This window comes from Saccostrea cucullata, unplaced genomic scaffold (genome assembly GCF_032062105.1).
Source record: "Saccostrea cucullata isolate Sc308-1 unplaced genomic scaffold, CSIRO_AGI_Scuc_v1 ctg7359, whole genome shotgun sequence".
Lineage (NCBI taxonomy): Eukaryota > Metazoa > Mollusca > Bivalvia > Ostreida > Ostreidae > Saccostrea > Saccostrea cuccullata.
Window position 1 is genome coordinate 1 of NW_026927823.1, and position 16655 is coordinate 16655.

Below are 16655 nucleotides of genomic sequence, written 5' to 3' on the forward strand. Positions count from 1 at the left end.
TGAAATTTCAAAAGTATAAGAATGAATTCTTTTAAATGTCAATATGCAGAATTTTTCAAATTTTCTTGTCTTAAAATGCTTAACAAAATTATACGCAAATCATTGAGAATAAATTATTGTCAAGATAAAAAATTCTACCCTCAAATTACTGTGATTTCTCAAGAAATTATTCTTTCAAAGATAGTCAAAGTTGATTTCTTTAAAATTATTTGTTTAAAATTAGGTCAATCATTAAGGTCATGGTCAAGGGGTAAAAAATTATAGCATGTATGGAAATATCTTCTCACATGTCAAATATGAAAAACCTTAATAATGAATATCTTTTCTCCAAAAGTTATAAGGAAGTAAAAGAAGTTCAATCATCGATGTTCAAGGTCATGGGGTAAAAAATTATTGTGTATTTAGAAAGGTCATGTCACAGATGTGAAATGTAAATGCCCCATCTCTACCTATTCAAAAGTTTATGACTTCAGTTTTTTTGAAAAGTAGGTCAAACCTCCAAGTCACGAGGTAAGAAATCATAGTATATTTTGTAGAAAGTCTAGGTAAGGCCATATAAAATTAATCTTTAGATTCTCATCCCCGTCCGCCCCTCTCAAAATGTCCCGCGCCGATGTTTTTTATTTTGATTTTTGGGTATTTTGGTGTATTTTTATTCAGTAAGAATGAGTCAACGTTTAAGAGTTTTCTCCCGTCTGTATTAAAAGTCGCGTGTCGCTATTTATAGCAAAAACGCCATGTGAAGAATGGAGAAAAATCGGCAATAAAAGCAGTTTAAATATGTGAGGAAAAGATAATTTGTCAGTATAGAGAAGGCAGAGAAGAAAAAATAGCATAAACACATATAGATTTTACAAAATAAGAAGTCACACATACACAATTTATTGGTATCCCCACCTCATTTTGTTCAGGGTGTGCCGTATAATGTGTACTTGATAATTTAATAATTAACAATAAATATTTAATTTTTGAAGTAAAAGTTTTCTTTAAATATTTAAAAAAAAATATGAAAAGAATTAAATCTATTCATATTTGCATTAACATAGTGAAAAAAAATGAGTACGGGGCATCCATTGTTTTGTTGATACTTATATATAAATTTAAAATTATAAAAAATAAAATCTGCCCACCCGCCCCAATTTTTTTAGCAAATTAGGATGAGAATCTAAAGATTAATTATACGTGGCCTAATACACATGTTTAAAGGTGCATGAACACAGATTTGAAGTTAATATTATCTGTATATTAAACACACAACTTTTATGTTTGAATAGCATCTCACAGGAAAATATATGAAAAATCTTAATCTCATGTAAAAATTGTTGAAACTTAAAATTTTTTGATGGGTTTGATTGACACATCCTTGCACTTTCACAAATATTAATTTTATTCTCAATTCTTAGGGAAAGTGGCAATCTTGTTGTGTATAAATGAAAAATATGGAAACTTAAACCTGAAAAATAATTATATTCAGAATAGAAATGTTTGAAAGGAAAACCCTTAACAAGTATCGTCATTCAGGGCTTAGTGTCGTGTACAGAGTTTAGCAAATTGAACACACCCTTTAAACATACACAGTTTTTGTAAACAGGGCACGAGCTTTGTTATCATTGAGGTTTATGATTCACAGAGTGTGTTCAATTGTTAAAGTCTGCTCACCACAACTGCATAGACTGACAATATACTGTGTGTATGTTTTGATCTCAAATTTTTTTACCTGTAATTTTCTGGATTACAGTTTTAATATTTTTCATTTATACACAAGATTGCCACTTTTCCTGAGTATTGAGAATGAAATTTATATTTGTGAGAGTTCAAGAATGTGTCCATTAATTTAAAGTTTCAATAACCTTAGATGAAATAAGATTTTTAATATATTTTCCTCTGAAATGCTATTAAAATACATAAATTATGATATCATACAGAAAATATTAACTTCAAATCTGTGTCCATGCACCTTTAATATGTAAGCTCTATCTCTTCTAGTTCAAAAGTTATGGCCAAATAGTTCCAATATTTTATTTCAATACTAAAACAAACAATGTAATTACAACATATTAGAATTCATTTCATGTTTCATTAGGTTGCACCTTAGATTAACTGATTAAAAAGTATATAATGAGCAATTATATTTTCACTCTACATGTTTATAAGAAAATTATGAACACCTCTTTGATCCATAAAATACTCCTGATTTGGCACCTTTGATGAAAAACTCCGCAGGGGTAGTTGTCCCAATTGGACAGTTCTAGTTGATATTGGCAATTAAAGATACATGTATCTCCAAAAGAATTATATAAGAAACAGCCATTATTTTGTATCTTGCAACAATGCCTAGAAAAGGAACCTCCATTTTTATGCCTCTGTAAACAAAGTTTCGGGGGTTTATAGTTTTTGTCGTGTCCGTTTGCTGTCTAGCTGTCTATGTCTGCTCTGTTTATACACAAAAACTTTAACCTTGCTCATAACTTTTGATTTAGTGGAGCCATGACTTTCATATTTCACATGTATTTTCCTTATGACAAGACCTTTCTTTTGGGTAACACCAAATTTAACCTTTTGACCTTGGAGTTTGTTCCACTTTTACACAAAAATTTTAAACTTTTACTTTGGTCATATCTTTTAAACAGTAGATACCAGGACATTTATACTTCACATTTGTATTTTTTGTGGGAAGACCTTTCATTGGATACCACCAACCTTGACCTTGGAGATTTCTGTACTTATGAAAAACTTTAACCTTGGCCATAACTTTTGAACGATAAGGGGTAGTGCTTTCATACTTCACATATGTAATACTTGTGAGAAGACTCTTTATTGGATGCCCAGAACTTTGACCCTTTGACCTTGACCTTGGAGTTTGACCTACTTTAAAAAAGCAAAGTTTGACCAGAACTTTTAAAGGAATAGGTCTAGTGCTTTCATACTTTACATGTTTAATGCTTGTGATAAGACCTTTCATTTGATAGCAAGACCTTTGACCCTATGACCTTGATGGTTGACCTACTTATTAATATTTTAACCCTGGCCATAACTTCTGAATGTTTAGGACTTGGGATTCCATACTTTACATAAGTAAGCCTTGTGGCAAGACTTCTCATTAGATACTAATTATCTTGACCTTTTGACCTCGACCTTAGAGATTTTCATACTTATGAAAAACTTTTAACCTTGGCCATAACTTTTGAATGCTAGGGGCTAGTGATCTCATACTATATATATGTAATCATTGTGAAAACACCCTTCATTGGATACCAAGATTTTGCTAATTTGATGCCATACCGGGGCATCAGCATTTCACAAACACATTTTGTTTTTTGTAAGTAAACATGTTGAGCAGCAATACTTAAATGACAAAATCTCCGAAAAATTGTATATTATTTTAATATTTAGGAAACTATAGTTTGCCTATAAGATATAAGGATGAAAATACAAATAGAATAATATGTATGTTTTTAGCTCACCTGAGCCAAAGGCTCAAGTGAGCTTTTCTGTCATTTTGTCCGGTGTCCGTCTGTCTGTAAACTTTTCACATTTTCATTTTTTTTTCTCTAGAACCACTGGGCAAATTTCAACCAAACTTGCCACAAAGCATCCTAGGGTGAAGGTCATTCAAGTTTGTTCAAATGAAGGACCTTACCTTTATTCATGGGGAGATAATTCAGAAATAGTGAAAATTTAATGGCATGTTTTAAAAATCTTCTTCTCAAGAACCACTGTGCTAGGAAAGATGAAACTTATGGGAAAATATCCTCAGGTAGTGTAGATTGAAATTTTTTCAAATCATGACCTCCTGGGGTTTGGCGGGGTCACAATGGCTGACCATAGTCGTACATAGAAATATATATGATTGAAACGTCTTTAAAAATCTTCATTTCAAGAATAACAAAGCCACAGTTGATCTTATTTATAGGAAAGCATCATCAGGTAGTGTAGATTCAAGTTTGTTCATATAATACCCTCTCCTCTTTAAGAAATGGTTGGAGTGTTCAGGTGAGTGATGTGGCTCATGGGCCTCTTGTTTAATGTGTCAAACAAAAACAAACGCACCCAACCAATTATGTTTGTGGTTTAGTAGTGATATTCTGTCATCTTTATTTTCAGAACCATTCTCCAAGAAAAGAAAAAAATGGCTGTTGATGTTGAACAACTCGCTTGAACCATCTTTATCTCTTCCACTTTTCTCCAGAGCGAAATAAATGAATATCATTGAATGAAAGAATTACACTTCTGAAAAGAGTTCTGACATTCTTTAAATGGCAGATGTGTTAAGTTCACCTTTCACTTTTGGAATATTTCATGGTGCTACATGTAATGAAACATTGACATGAGAAGTGTACCTTTTTTATGTCCCTATCAGTAAAAGAAGTGGGCATATTATGTTACCCTGTTATGTTAATCATTCTGTTGTTAAATGCTGTTGTAAAAAAAATACACAACATTAAAATATATTCATTTTTTGAATGAAAAAATATGCAGTAGATATTTTTACTTTCATGTCATAACCCCATGCCAGTAAAAATTTCATGATTTGTTTTTTTTTAAATATTAATATTACTACATGTATAATGTGAGTTAATGTCTCAGAAACAAAGTTGGGATATATAAATCAGCTGAGTTTGAAGAATGATTTCTGTACCATAATCATGATAATTGTAGAGAAATAAACATGTAAACAAACAAGGTAAATAAAGTTTGCACATGACAAAAGGATATTTCATGACTAACTCTAATCAATAGATAGAAGGCGAAGTTTTCAAATCACAGTATTGAATTTCTTGCAAACTAAAACAAATTAATAGTAATTTTTAAAGTTAGTCATGATTCAGGTGAAGAAAAAGAGGCTGAACATTCATTGCTCTAATATACTAGTATATATGATTTTTTGCTGTCTAGAGACTTGGTAAGAAGAATTATTTTGGAATGTTGAAAACTTATATCCTACACAGGTTGTTTATAAGAGAATGAGTTCTCTTATATATTGAATATTGTGTGCCAGCTACCCTCTGAAAAATGTTTTCAACTTATTGATGACCCAGGATGCCATTCATTTAAAAAAGAGTTCACTCCCTATATGTTGTCTTTTACCTTCCCTCTGAGAAACACACCTTCTTCTAAGGCCTACGGCTTTTCAGCTGATTTTCCTCTGCAACTGACCACGCGTATTAGTTTCGCATTTACAGCTCTGTATATGCTTAGTGTCATAGTAATACTGATATATTTCGAAACAACAAATAAGATGCAATATGTGATGCCAAGAAGGATTCCATAAAGCAAAGTTGAAATTTTCGAGTTATTTGATCACTTCCTGTGACGACCGAAAGTGACGGCAGACGATCTCAACCAAAAAGGGTTTGCCTACTCATCAAGATCCACAAGTCTTCTAAGTTTGGTGTTTTAATCTCTTACCATTTCGGAGACATCGCTATAATAACTTCTCATTTTGAGGACAGAAAATCAAGCGACCAAAATTGAATTTTACAAAGATTTTTGACGTTACCGGAAGTGACGGCGGACAACCTTTACCCTAAGGTATTTGCTTACTCATCAAGATCTATTACTCATACATGTTTTGTGTCTTAATCTCTTACTGTTTCAGAGATATCGATATGATAACTTCTCATTTTGAGGACAGGAAATCACGCGACAGGAAGTGAATTTTACAAAGATATTTGACATTACTGTAGACATTCGCAGTCTAAATAACATCTCAAAAAATGATTTCAAATACTTTACCTATGAAAATATTTATGGGGGAAAAAATACTCAAATTATATAGTTTTTCTCTTATAACCGGAAGTTGTCGTTTTTGTTTCCGTTGGGATTGACATATTTTGAAAATACAAATAATATGCTATAATGTGATGCCAAGAAGGATTCTCTGAAAAAGAGTTGAAATATTTTATTTCTTTGATCACTTCCTGTGACGACCGGAAGTGACGGCGGACAATCTTATCCAAACTGGTTTTGCCTACTCGTCAAGATCTACCACGTAAAAATTTGGTGTCTAAATCTCTTACCGTTTACGAGATCTAGCTATTAAAACTTTTCATTTTGAGGACAGGAAATCATGCGACCGGAAGTGAATTTTATAAAGATATTTGACGTTACTGTAGAAATTTGCAGTCTGAATAACATGTCCAAAAATCATTACAAATACTTTATATATATAAAATATTTATGGGAAAGAAAAATACTCAAATTATGCAGTTTTTCTCTAATAACCGGAAGTTGTCGTTTTAATTTACGGTGGGACTGACATATTTAGAAACTACAAATAAGATTCTATAATATGATGCAATAAAGTTTCAAAAAAGAAAAAGTTCAAATTTTCGATTTCTTTTATCACTTCCTGTGACGACCGGAAGTGACGGCGGACGATCTTATCCCGATTGGTTTTGTCTACTTATCAAGATCTATTACTTATATAAGTTTGGTATGTTAATCTCTTACCGTCTCTGAGATATGACTCGGACAAAACTTTTTTGAAAAAAGCGGAAATCGGACATATCTGACGACCGGAAGTGACTTTTGAAAAACTGAAAACTGCATTTGAAAGATATTTTTACTCTCTATCATCCCTGAAAATTTCATGAAAATCCGTCCAGTCATCTCTGAGAAATCGTCGAAAACAAAAAGGGAAAAAAAAAATAATAATAAAAAGAACTAGATACTCTTGTTGCTACAGCAACAAATAAGGTCTTCCGTTCTTCTCTATTTATCTGTAAGAAGGAAATTTTTCTATTTAAAAAGAAATAAAGGACAAAATGCAAAAAAAAAAGAATCCTCGATCTAGGCTCGATCCCAAAACCAGAATGAACGTCTGACACGCCAACCACTGAGCCATCAAGTTTGACAACAAAAAAGGTTTTTTTGAAAATTTATCAATTTAATAAGAATGAAGGAAGTAGTCTCGTAGTACTTATTCTATAAAATATTTTTATGGGATAGTATGATACTCAATTAATAAAGTTTTTATCTCCTAACCGGAAGTTGCTGTTTTTGTTTCTTTTGGGACGGACAAATATCGGAACAACAATTAAGATGCAATAGTGTGATGCCAAGAAGTATTCCTAAAAGAAAAGTTAAAAATTCATGATTTCTTTGATCACTTCCTGTGACGACCGGAAGTGACGGCAGGCAATCTTATCTTAATTGTTTTTGCCAACTCATCAAGATTAACCACTTTATTAAGTTTTGTGTCCTAATCTCTCAACGTTTACGAGATCTAGCTATGAAAAGTTCTCATTTTGAGGACAGGAAATCACGCGACCGGAAGTAAATTTTACAAAGATATTTCACGTTAATGTAGACATTTGCAGTCTGAATAACATATCCAAAAATCATAACAAATACTTTATAAATAAATGATATTTATTGGAAAGACAAACAGTGAAATTATGTAGTTTCCCTCTTTTAACCGGAAGTTGTCTCTTTTTGTTTCCAGTGGTACTGAAATAATTGAAAACAACAAATAAGATGCTCTAATGTGAGGCTAAAACAGTTTCATAAAAGAAAAGTTGAAAATTTCGATTTTTTGGATCACTTCCTGTGACTACCGGAAGTGACGGCGGACGATCTTATCACAACTGATTTTGCCTACTCATCAAGATCTAACACTCCTACAAGTTTTGTGTCTTAATCTTTTACCGTTTACGAGATCTAGCTATGATAACTTCTTATTTTGAGGACAGGAAATCACGCGACCGGAAGTGAATTTTACAAAGATATTTGATGTTACTGTAGACATTAGCAGTCTAAATAACATATCCAAAAATCATTACAAATACTTTATCTATAAAAAATATTTATGGGAAAGAAAAATACTGAAAATATGCAGTTTTTCTCTTATAACCGGAAGTTGTCGTTTTTGTTTCCGGTTGAACTGATATATTTTGAAACTACAAATAAGATGCTATAATGTGATGCAAAAATAATTTCATAACAGAAAAGTTGAAATTTTCGATTTCTTTGATCACTTCCTGTGACGACCGGAAGTGACGGCGGACGATGTTAACCCAATTGGTTTTGCCTACTAATCAAGATCTATTACTCATATAAGTTTGGTGTCTTAATCTCTTACCGTTTCTGAGATATGACTGGGACAAAACTTTTTTTGAAAAAAACGGAAATCGGACATAACTGACGACCGGAAGTGAATTTTGAAAAAATGAAAAAAACGCCTGAGCGTATTTCCATTCTCTATCATCCCTGAAAATTTCAGGAAAATCCGTCCAGCCATCTCTGAGAAATCCGATTTACAAGAAAAGGGGGAAAAAAAATAATAAAAAGAAACAGTAGAATCACTATAAGGTCTTCCGTCTGAAACGGAAGACCTTAAAAAGAAACAGTAGAATCACTATAAGGTCTTCCGTCTGAAACGGAAGACCTTAATTAAACAAAAGTATTTTAGATCTAGTAAACTAATTGTTCAGAGAACAATAAGATGTCTTTCCACCTTTTAAAGTGTTTCCGTGTCATCTGAGTTGAAAAAAAAGAAGAAAAACGCCCCAAAACGCCAAAAAATAAAAAATTTGAAGAAAGAAAAAATAATAAAAATAAGCTGCTCCAGCGAGATTCGATCCCTGGACCCTCTGATTAGCAGGCGAGCGCTCTAACCACTTCGCCACGGGTTCCGTTGAAATTGTCTTGTATTATTGTCGAGTTAAAGTTACCGTTATTTCCTTGATTCATTGACCAGTCAAGAAGTTCCAGTAAATAAACTTCTGACAAGCTCCTGGGTGTATATGTGAGTTTGAATGAGATTGTTTTCGAGTTAAAATGTAAGGGATATTGTCTGATTACAAGTATGACATTCCTATTAACGGGAAAACATGCAGTTGAGGTTGCGTAGCAATTTATTTATTTGAAAAAGGCCACGTGCGTTTCGACAGATTTGTTGAACTCATAAGTCAGATTAAATAATCATTTCTATTTGAATTGAATTAATAGTTAGCAGCATAAATTAAACTTGAAACATGCATTTTAGGAAGAAAACGGTGTCATTGAGAACGTGGAAATTTATTTGACAGGAAAAATCGCTATTTTCGAGATTCATTCAAATTCATATTAAATCTAAATAAAATTGAAATAAATTCCACATACTAAAGAAAGCAAGAATATTTGGTATCGAAATGTCGTATAAGAGCAGGAGAATCGGATGATATTAAGAACAATCGAAGAAATAGCCAATACAGCTTGGATTAATTTTTATACTCAGCAATTAAATTTCAGACAGTAAAAAAATGTAGATTTTGCCGATATTCACTAGAATTTAATTGTACTTAAGAGACTCACCGTAAAACTCTCAGGGCACTTTCTTTGAGGTGTCTTCTACATGCTAAACTGGATTTTAATTTGATCTGTGATGTCCTTTGGGTTGTACAAAAATTTTCTATGTCGCTATTGATTTTTTTTTTGTTTTAGAGAGAATGGGGGGGGGGAATATTATATAAGCGTTTGTTAACACGAGAGTTATAAATCCCTGCACATACTGAAGCTTGATTGTGACCTTTGGGTCAAAGGTCAAGGTCATTTATCAAGGTCAAAGGTCATCAAAAAAAAAACCCACACAAACAACACTGATAGACATGGGATTAACACTTGAAGCTGAATATAGGTAAGGTAATGAATATTTCTTTATTACTTTTGAGTGAGGGTCAACAAAAACCCATATCTAAGCAATTTTAATACATTTCCAATGAACTTGACCTTATCTTCAAGGTCAAAGGTAGAAAGATCTCATGCATTGTCCCCATGTCTTTACAACTTGTCGTTAAAAAGTTTTTAGTTCTTCGTAAACATTAGAAACTGTAAAGGAGCAATAACTGCTAAAATGGTTGACGAATCCTTTCGCAATGAATAGATTCAAGAGTTTACTTAATTAGTCGTAGACTTTGTTGAAGGATTCAAACGTCTGCGGTTTACGGCTTCCGAGGAGTAGCGATAACAAGGGTTTACACTGAAAGGGGCATTAACTTTAAGAGGGGTCAATCTTAGGGGACAAGCATGAAATCTCTGAAATGGTTTTAAGAGTACATATTAAAGATGCAAAGGTGTATAAAATTTGTTGGAGAAGAAAGGAGCTACAAAAAAGCTTAATTTGGTCATATTTTAAATGACCTTGACCTTTGACCTTATCCTACTTTTCAAGGTCAAAGGTCATAAGATCTCATGCAGTTGGTCCGATATCTTTAACACTTGTCGTTTAAAAGTTTTTAAAAAATTTTGTAAGCTTTAAAACTTTCAGAGGCAATAACTACTCAAAGGGGTTTAGGAATTCTTTCGCACTTCCCAGTTTGAAGAACCGACTAAATTAGTCGAAGACATTGGTGTACAATGCGCACCTCTACGGTTTACGGTTTCGGAGGAGTAGCGATAACAAGCATTTCTTGCGAAAAGGGCAATAACTTCGAAAGGGGTCATAGTTCATAAGCGTTGGGTCAAATCTGTTCTTAACTTTTAATGACCTTTACGATGAACAAAAAGTCTCTCGAAACGAAAAAAATCAGCGGAAGAAAAATGATGTGAATTTACAGAAGAAAACCAATAAGTCTTTCCACAGAAAGGTGGAAAGACTTAATAAACTTGTGCCGACAGTAGTATTTTAAATTGGCAGGGAATATGTTTCAAACTCTATCCTTCTAAGTATATGTTCCTATTATTTATTTTTTTTTCTGCAGGAATGCAGAAAACATGCAGATCTAGAAATGATAGGGAAAAATATTAAAACTTCTTTGAAATACTAAGTGACTGCCTTCGGAATGTTCGGTAAAACGCGATTTCCACGCCTCCTCTGTGTCGAATAAAATTTGATCGACAGGACAAACACGTGGACCGTGTGAACTTGATGACGGAAAATAAAAGCCAATGATTACTGTTAAATGGATTTGTTAATCTAAAAAAATTATTACCTTTACTGCTTGGAATATTTAGGAAATATAATAAGAGTTTTTATTTAATACAACAGATATCTGAGAATTGAAGGGGTATCTCTCTCTCTCTCTCTCATACAGTTCTCTGTTCAATAAAAACTATGACAGCACATTACTTATTTAGTTTTGAAATTTTAATATATTACAAATAATTTGAATGCCTCTTAATTTCCATCATCTTGCAGGGTATAATCACGGCCGGGACATGTAGAAGTTAGCTAAAATAATCATCATAAAAGAATACAAAAGACACATAACTAAGAATATTTTGCATTAGAATTTTTTAAAAAAGGTTTTTATGCAATACGTCAATAGACAATTGTGAATTAAAATATCCGTTATTTTACTCAGTCTTGGCACGGAAATACATGTATTGTTGATTCAACCGCGTACAGTGTAATTATTTCATTCTATAAGTAGTAGTTTTATCTTCTAAAGTCCACATTATTTTATTACTGAAAAGAATAAGCATATTTACCATATAAATAGATTAATTTTATATTTAAACTATACGCGTTCGGTTACAAATACACATGTTTTACGGCAATTAAAATCGTGTTATAAAACTCGATCTAAATCATAGGTGCATATATGTATAGAAAAAATGTTTTTATTATTATTTTTTTTAATTTATTTATCTACTGTATATTTATAATAATAAAGCACCTGAAATTAGAATTATAAAATAATTTCAACGCAAGGAAAAAATCAGAGGCATTCCGAATAAATCGTTCATCTTGCGTTCACCGTTCGTTCACTGTTCACTTTGCGCTCGTGTTCGCGCTCCGTTCGCGTTCTGCGTTTACCGTTCAAACATCGTTCACCAAGTTGCGTTCAGCGTTTGCTCTGCGTTCGTTCACCTTTGAGGTGGGAAAGTAGAACGTTTCAGGGACTGTATGTATGTATCTTAAAGTAGTCTACTTTGTACCAAGTTAAATTGAAATCATATCAAAACTGTAGTAGACGTAGTATTTCAAAAGAATTTCACAGGAATGTCTATTTTAAGTAACAACGGCAACACCATTCATCGAAATCAAAAACCGATACTAAGAATTATGTATCTTAGTGTAGTCTACTTGTGTGCCAAGTTATATAAAAATCAGATCAAAACTGTAGGAGGAGTAGCATTTTGAAAGAATTTCACAGAAATTTCTATTTTTAGTAACCACAGCAACAGGTTCATCGAAATTAAAAAATGATAAACAGAAATATGTATCTTAGTGTAGTCTACTTGTGTGCCAAGTTATACTGAAATCAGACCAAAACTGTAGGAAGAGTAGCATTTTGAAATATTGTTTACAGACAGACGGACGGACGCATAACTATCGCATAAGCTCTTCTGGTCTCTGACCAGTAGAGCTAAAAATAAATGATGTATAATGTTTGTAAAAACAGTGGGTATCGTCACTAAGTGGTTTAAGGTTTCGTCAAAGGTCAACATGACGGAAAAATTATTTTTACAATATCTCCAAAACTATGTGTGATATAAAGTCAAAACGTTTACAGTTTATAAATATATCACTGATTAATAGATAGAAACTATCGCTTGATAACAAATATTTTTAAAAAGATATTTTTTGAGAAAAATTGTATCAGAAAATGTGCATATTTCAAGAAAAATGCACTTGCTTAATTCTGTCTTTTTTGTGAAAACCATCATTGCAGAAATAATATATGTTTATCACTGAAGGGCAAGTTGGACGTGAATGGTCTCTGAAAGGCTGTTATTGAAAGCATGACATGTATAAATAAAAGACCCCTATAAAATACGCCATTTGCAATGTACTTTCACTCCCAAGTCTTAACATATGGACAAAATAAACAGGGAAAACAACTTTCCAGAGGCTATCCAAGTCCAACTTGCCCTTCATTGATAAACATATTTTGTTTCTGCAATAATGGTTTTCACTAAGAGCATGGAATTAATTAGATGTACTTTTTGAAAATATATGCATTTTAAAGATGAATTTTTCTCAATTAATATTTTTTCCAAGTTTTTTTTTATCAAGTGATACTTTCTATCTGTTAATCAATGAAAAAATTATAAAGTGTAAAAGTTTTAACTTTATACCCCTCATAGTTTTGGGGCCATTGTAAATATAATTTTTTGGACATGTTGACCTTTGACGAAACCTTAATCTTACAGATACCAAACATCTGTTTCGTGTAGATTACAAAAACATTTCTAAAATAGCAATTCACGACAAATTAGTCTTCAGAACATTACAACATATGGACAATTTGTCCATTTTGTAATCAATATGAGGGGAAAGAACTATTTTCAAATAAACCCCTCTGAAATAAGGGAAGGGAGTCAGGTGTCACGGGAAAGTAACCAAGAAATACATCAATTTTTAATTTATTGTTGTTGCAAATGACTGGGTACGTTATGTGTAAAAAGGCTATCCTAACTCTAAATTTGTTTTATTTTTTTTTTTTTTTTTTTTACAAATATCATGGTGTGATTTTAGATAAAAACAATTTTAGTGACATTTTAGTTGACCTTGAAATATACTTTTAATTAAAAATTATTACTTTTATAACCATGAAACAAATAATTACTTTTATAACCATGAAACAATATCATTATTATAATTACTTTGTTACTCTCCACTCATTTCGTTTTCGTGCTCCTTTATGTACAAATACCTCCTCGACGGTAAGAAAATAAAAGGAAATTCTAACTATGGAACGAACAAAGCAAGACAAGACAGATAAAACAAAATAAAGAGGACTCAAAACAAAGCAAAAAAATGAACATAAAGAGGTTTCAAATAACGATCTTAAAACTCTTTTTATGAAGCTTATTTGTAAACTACATAGGCAATTTAGCCACATATGATCCACATATGCATTGCCTTTCATATGAAGATCATATGTGGATCATATGAGAAGCATGTGTATATACAATCATATGAGAATCATATGTGGCCAATCATATGAGAATCATATGATCACACATCTGTGAATCATATGAAGAAATATACATATGATTCTCATATGAAAGGTCATACATATGAGAATCATGTATATTTTAGATGTGGTCATATGAGAATCATATGAAACTGATCATATGAAACCATGTTTGTTAATTTGTCCTATTTATACTCAGGTAAAAGTCATATGAATATTTTGACATTGATCATATGAGACAGTGATCATATGAGAATCATATGAGACAGTATTCACTAATTTGCCCTTGATATACTCAAGTAAAATTGCAATTTCAATAATATATCTCAATATTAATTTAAATTTACATCAATTTCAAAAGAATTTGTTAGCATTAACTTATGTTAAGTTCTACTCTGTTTAACACCCCCCCCCCTTTCCCTTATAAAAAAAATACCTTTCACAATTTTCTTTTTCAGAAATAATGCATATCCCAGACAAAATTGATAAAGAATAAATTAATTTGCTTTTTATTTCAAATCTTTTGGGTTTGGGTTTATTACTTGAGTAAAAAAAAAATCCGTATTTTTCCCGGACCGGTTTTTACTTTTATCGGATCAAAGTGTACTTCATGTTTGACGTCACTGCTGCAGCAGAAGTGCTGGGTGTTGGAAAAAGTAAGTAATCTCCTAACAATTTTTTAAAGACCTTTAATTCATATTGTTTAAATATCGTTTCATTACGGTTACAGGTTCGTATGAACTAATCTCTGTTACACTTGTAATTGTTAAATTAATGCATTTCGTGAATCTGCATAACTTAAGTGATCTGTAAGTAATTTTGGATAAATTTGTTTCTGAACGGATGCAAACATTATAATTTACATGTTAGGCTAAAGGCATTACTTTGTTTTCTTTTTGTTTTGACTTTTGTTACGTACTGATTTGAAAGTGAAAGTAGAAACCCTGTATAGCTGTTCGGCGTTTTTGTATGTTGAGATCGTTATCAAGTCGATTCTTTCATCAAATTAATGACAAATGTTTGTTTTTATTGCCTATAGATGAATTAAAAAACATTAGTTAAGTGTCACTGTGCTGTTTTTTTATTAAGTCCAAGAAGCCCAAAGCTGATAAGACTGGCGATTGATTCAAAAGCTGATTGTGACAGACGATTGCATCATCACAATATTAAAGGTAAAAAGAAACACTTGCAATAAAAAATCAAAGTGTACAACTGTAATGACTCCTTTATGACAAAATATTTCTTCATAATTTCTTTTTGTTCCTTCATAATTCTACATTGTTTGCATGGCTTCATCAAAAATAAATTCAACTCAATAATATAGAAGTTGTATTCTACATTTTTAAACAATTTTTATCCAATGCACTTTTAAAAATATGGTAAGTTAATGAATAGAATATGCTGGCTTTAAAAGCTATGAAACTATACATTAACTTCAGGGGGTTAATTGAATTTTTGAATTTCAGCAAAAAATTAATAATAACAGTGGCAAACTTTTAAGGTACACATATGCATGTGTATGTGTTGAAAGTACATCACATAGCTTATCCATTGAATATTTACATCTATGTATTCATTGACTGACATTTATAAAAAAAAATTCCAATACTAATAGAGAACCTAGTTTCAGGTAAAATGTAAGAAATTTAAGACTATTGAGAAACTAGAAACTTGTATACTCTCTCTTTCTTGTAGTTTAAGTTTTAGTTATGCTTAGAAAATATCTACTGTGTTAATATTGGTTTTACAGGTTCAATATACAGTCAGCCTCTCATAAGGAAAAATACAAAGATCCTAGGCTTGCTTCAAAGTTAAGGTAACTACACACTGTTTAACAGACTTTTTTATATTCTTTTTTGTCCAAAAGTAATATATTTGTCAGAATCTTCTTAATTTCGCAATTTTTGTAGAGACCATTCTGTGCCACAAAGAAATTGTTCAGGAAGGGGAGAACTGGTGGATTTGCATTTTTGGTACAGTTCAAAGAGATTTTCAGAATGGTCAAATCAGAGGGAGGACGAAACTGAACATATTGAAAAGATACAGAAGGAAAAAGAACCTGGAAATATATGGAATAATTATGAAATGTGGAGGATGTACACAATCTTGTCTGAATTTGACCTGTAAAGATTTCCCATTCTTATTTGTATGCGAGAATATCAAATAACATGATTTTTTTTCATAAATTTGCAATAGAGAATACGTGACAAATGTTATTGCTGATATTTTAATTTTGCTCTGGACACTTTCATGTCATTAAGTATTTTTATACAAGTACATGACCTAATTATTTTATTTATTTGTACATGTATACATGTTTAACTACTTAATCATTTTGCTGAAATCTTATAATTTGTACTCATTTTAAAATATGTTTAATACATGTATCGACAAATGCTACTGACTTGTTTGTATATTTTCTTGTTTAGAATGTACACTGTGAAAAATAAGTTATTTCTCTTGATGAAAATAATTTTATCAAAAAAGTTGTGTAAGCAATATAAAATATTTTGAAATATTTAACCAATGAAGATAGATCATTGTAATGTAATGAATTTTCATCTAAAGCAGAAATATCTGATTTTTAAATGTGTACAAGAATGTGAAAATTTTTGAAAGAGAATGTTCACACATAACTGTTTCATATGATTTACATATGATGCCCCTTTCATATGATTCTCATATGTAAATGGCATGAAATACACTTAAGTGAAACACACTTAAGTGTTTCATATGATTTACATATGATGTCCTTTTCATATGATTCTCGTATGTAAATGGCTTGAAACACACTTAAATCATTCATAT

The 16655-nt window shown here is 31.5% G+C and overlaps 1 long non-coding RNA gene across 1 annotated transcript; it reads left to right on the forward strand.

Moving 5' to 3' along the window:
- The first annotated feature begins 14278 nt into the window (after nt 1–14278).
- LOC134275562 (uncharacterized) lies at nt 14279–15996 on the forward strand. The gene is made up of 3 exons (XR_009993848.1): nt 14279–14503; nt 14937–15019; nt 15758–15996. It is a non-coding gene; the product is annotated as an uncharacterized LOC134275562 (long non-coding RNA).
- Nucleotides 15997–16655: the final 659 nt, after the last annotated feature.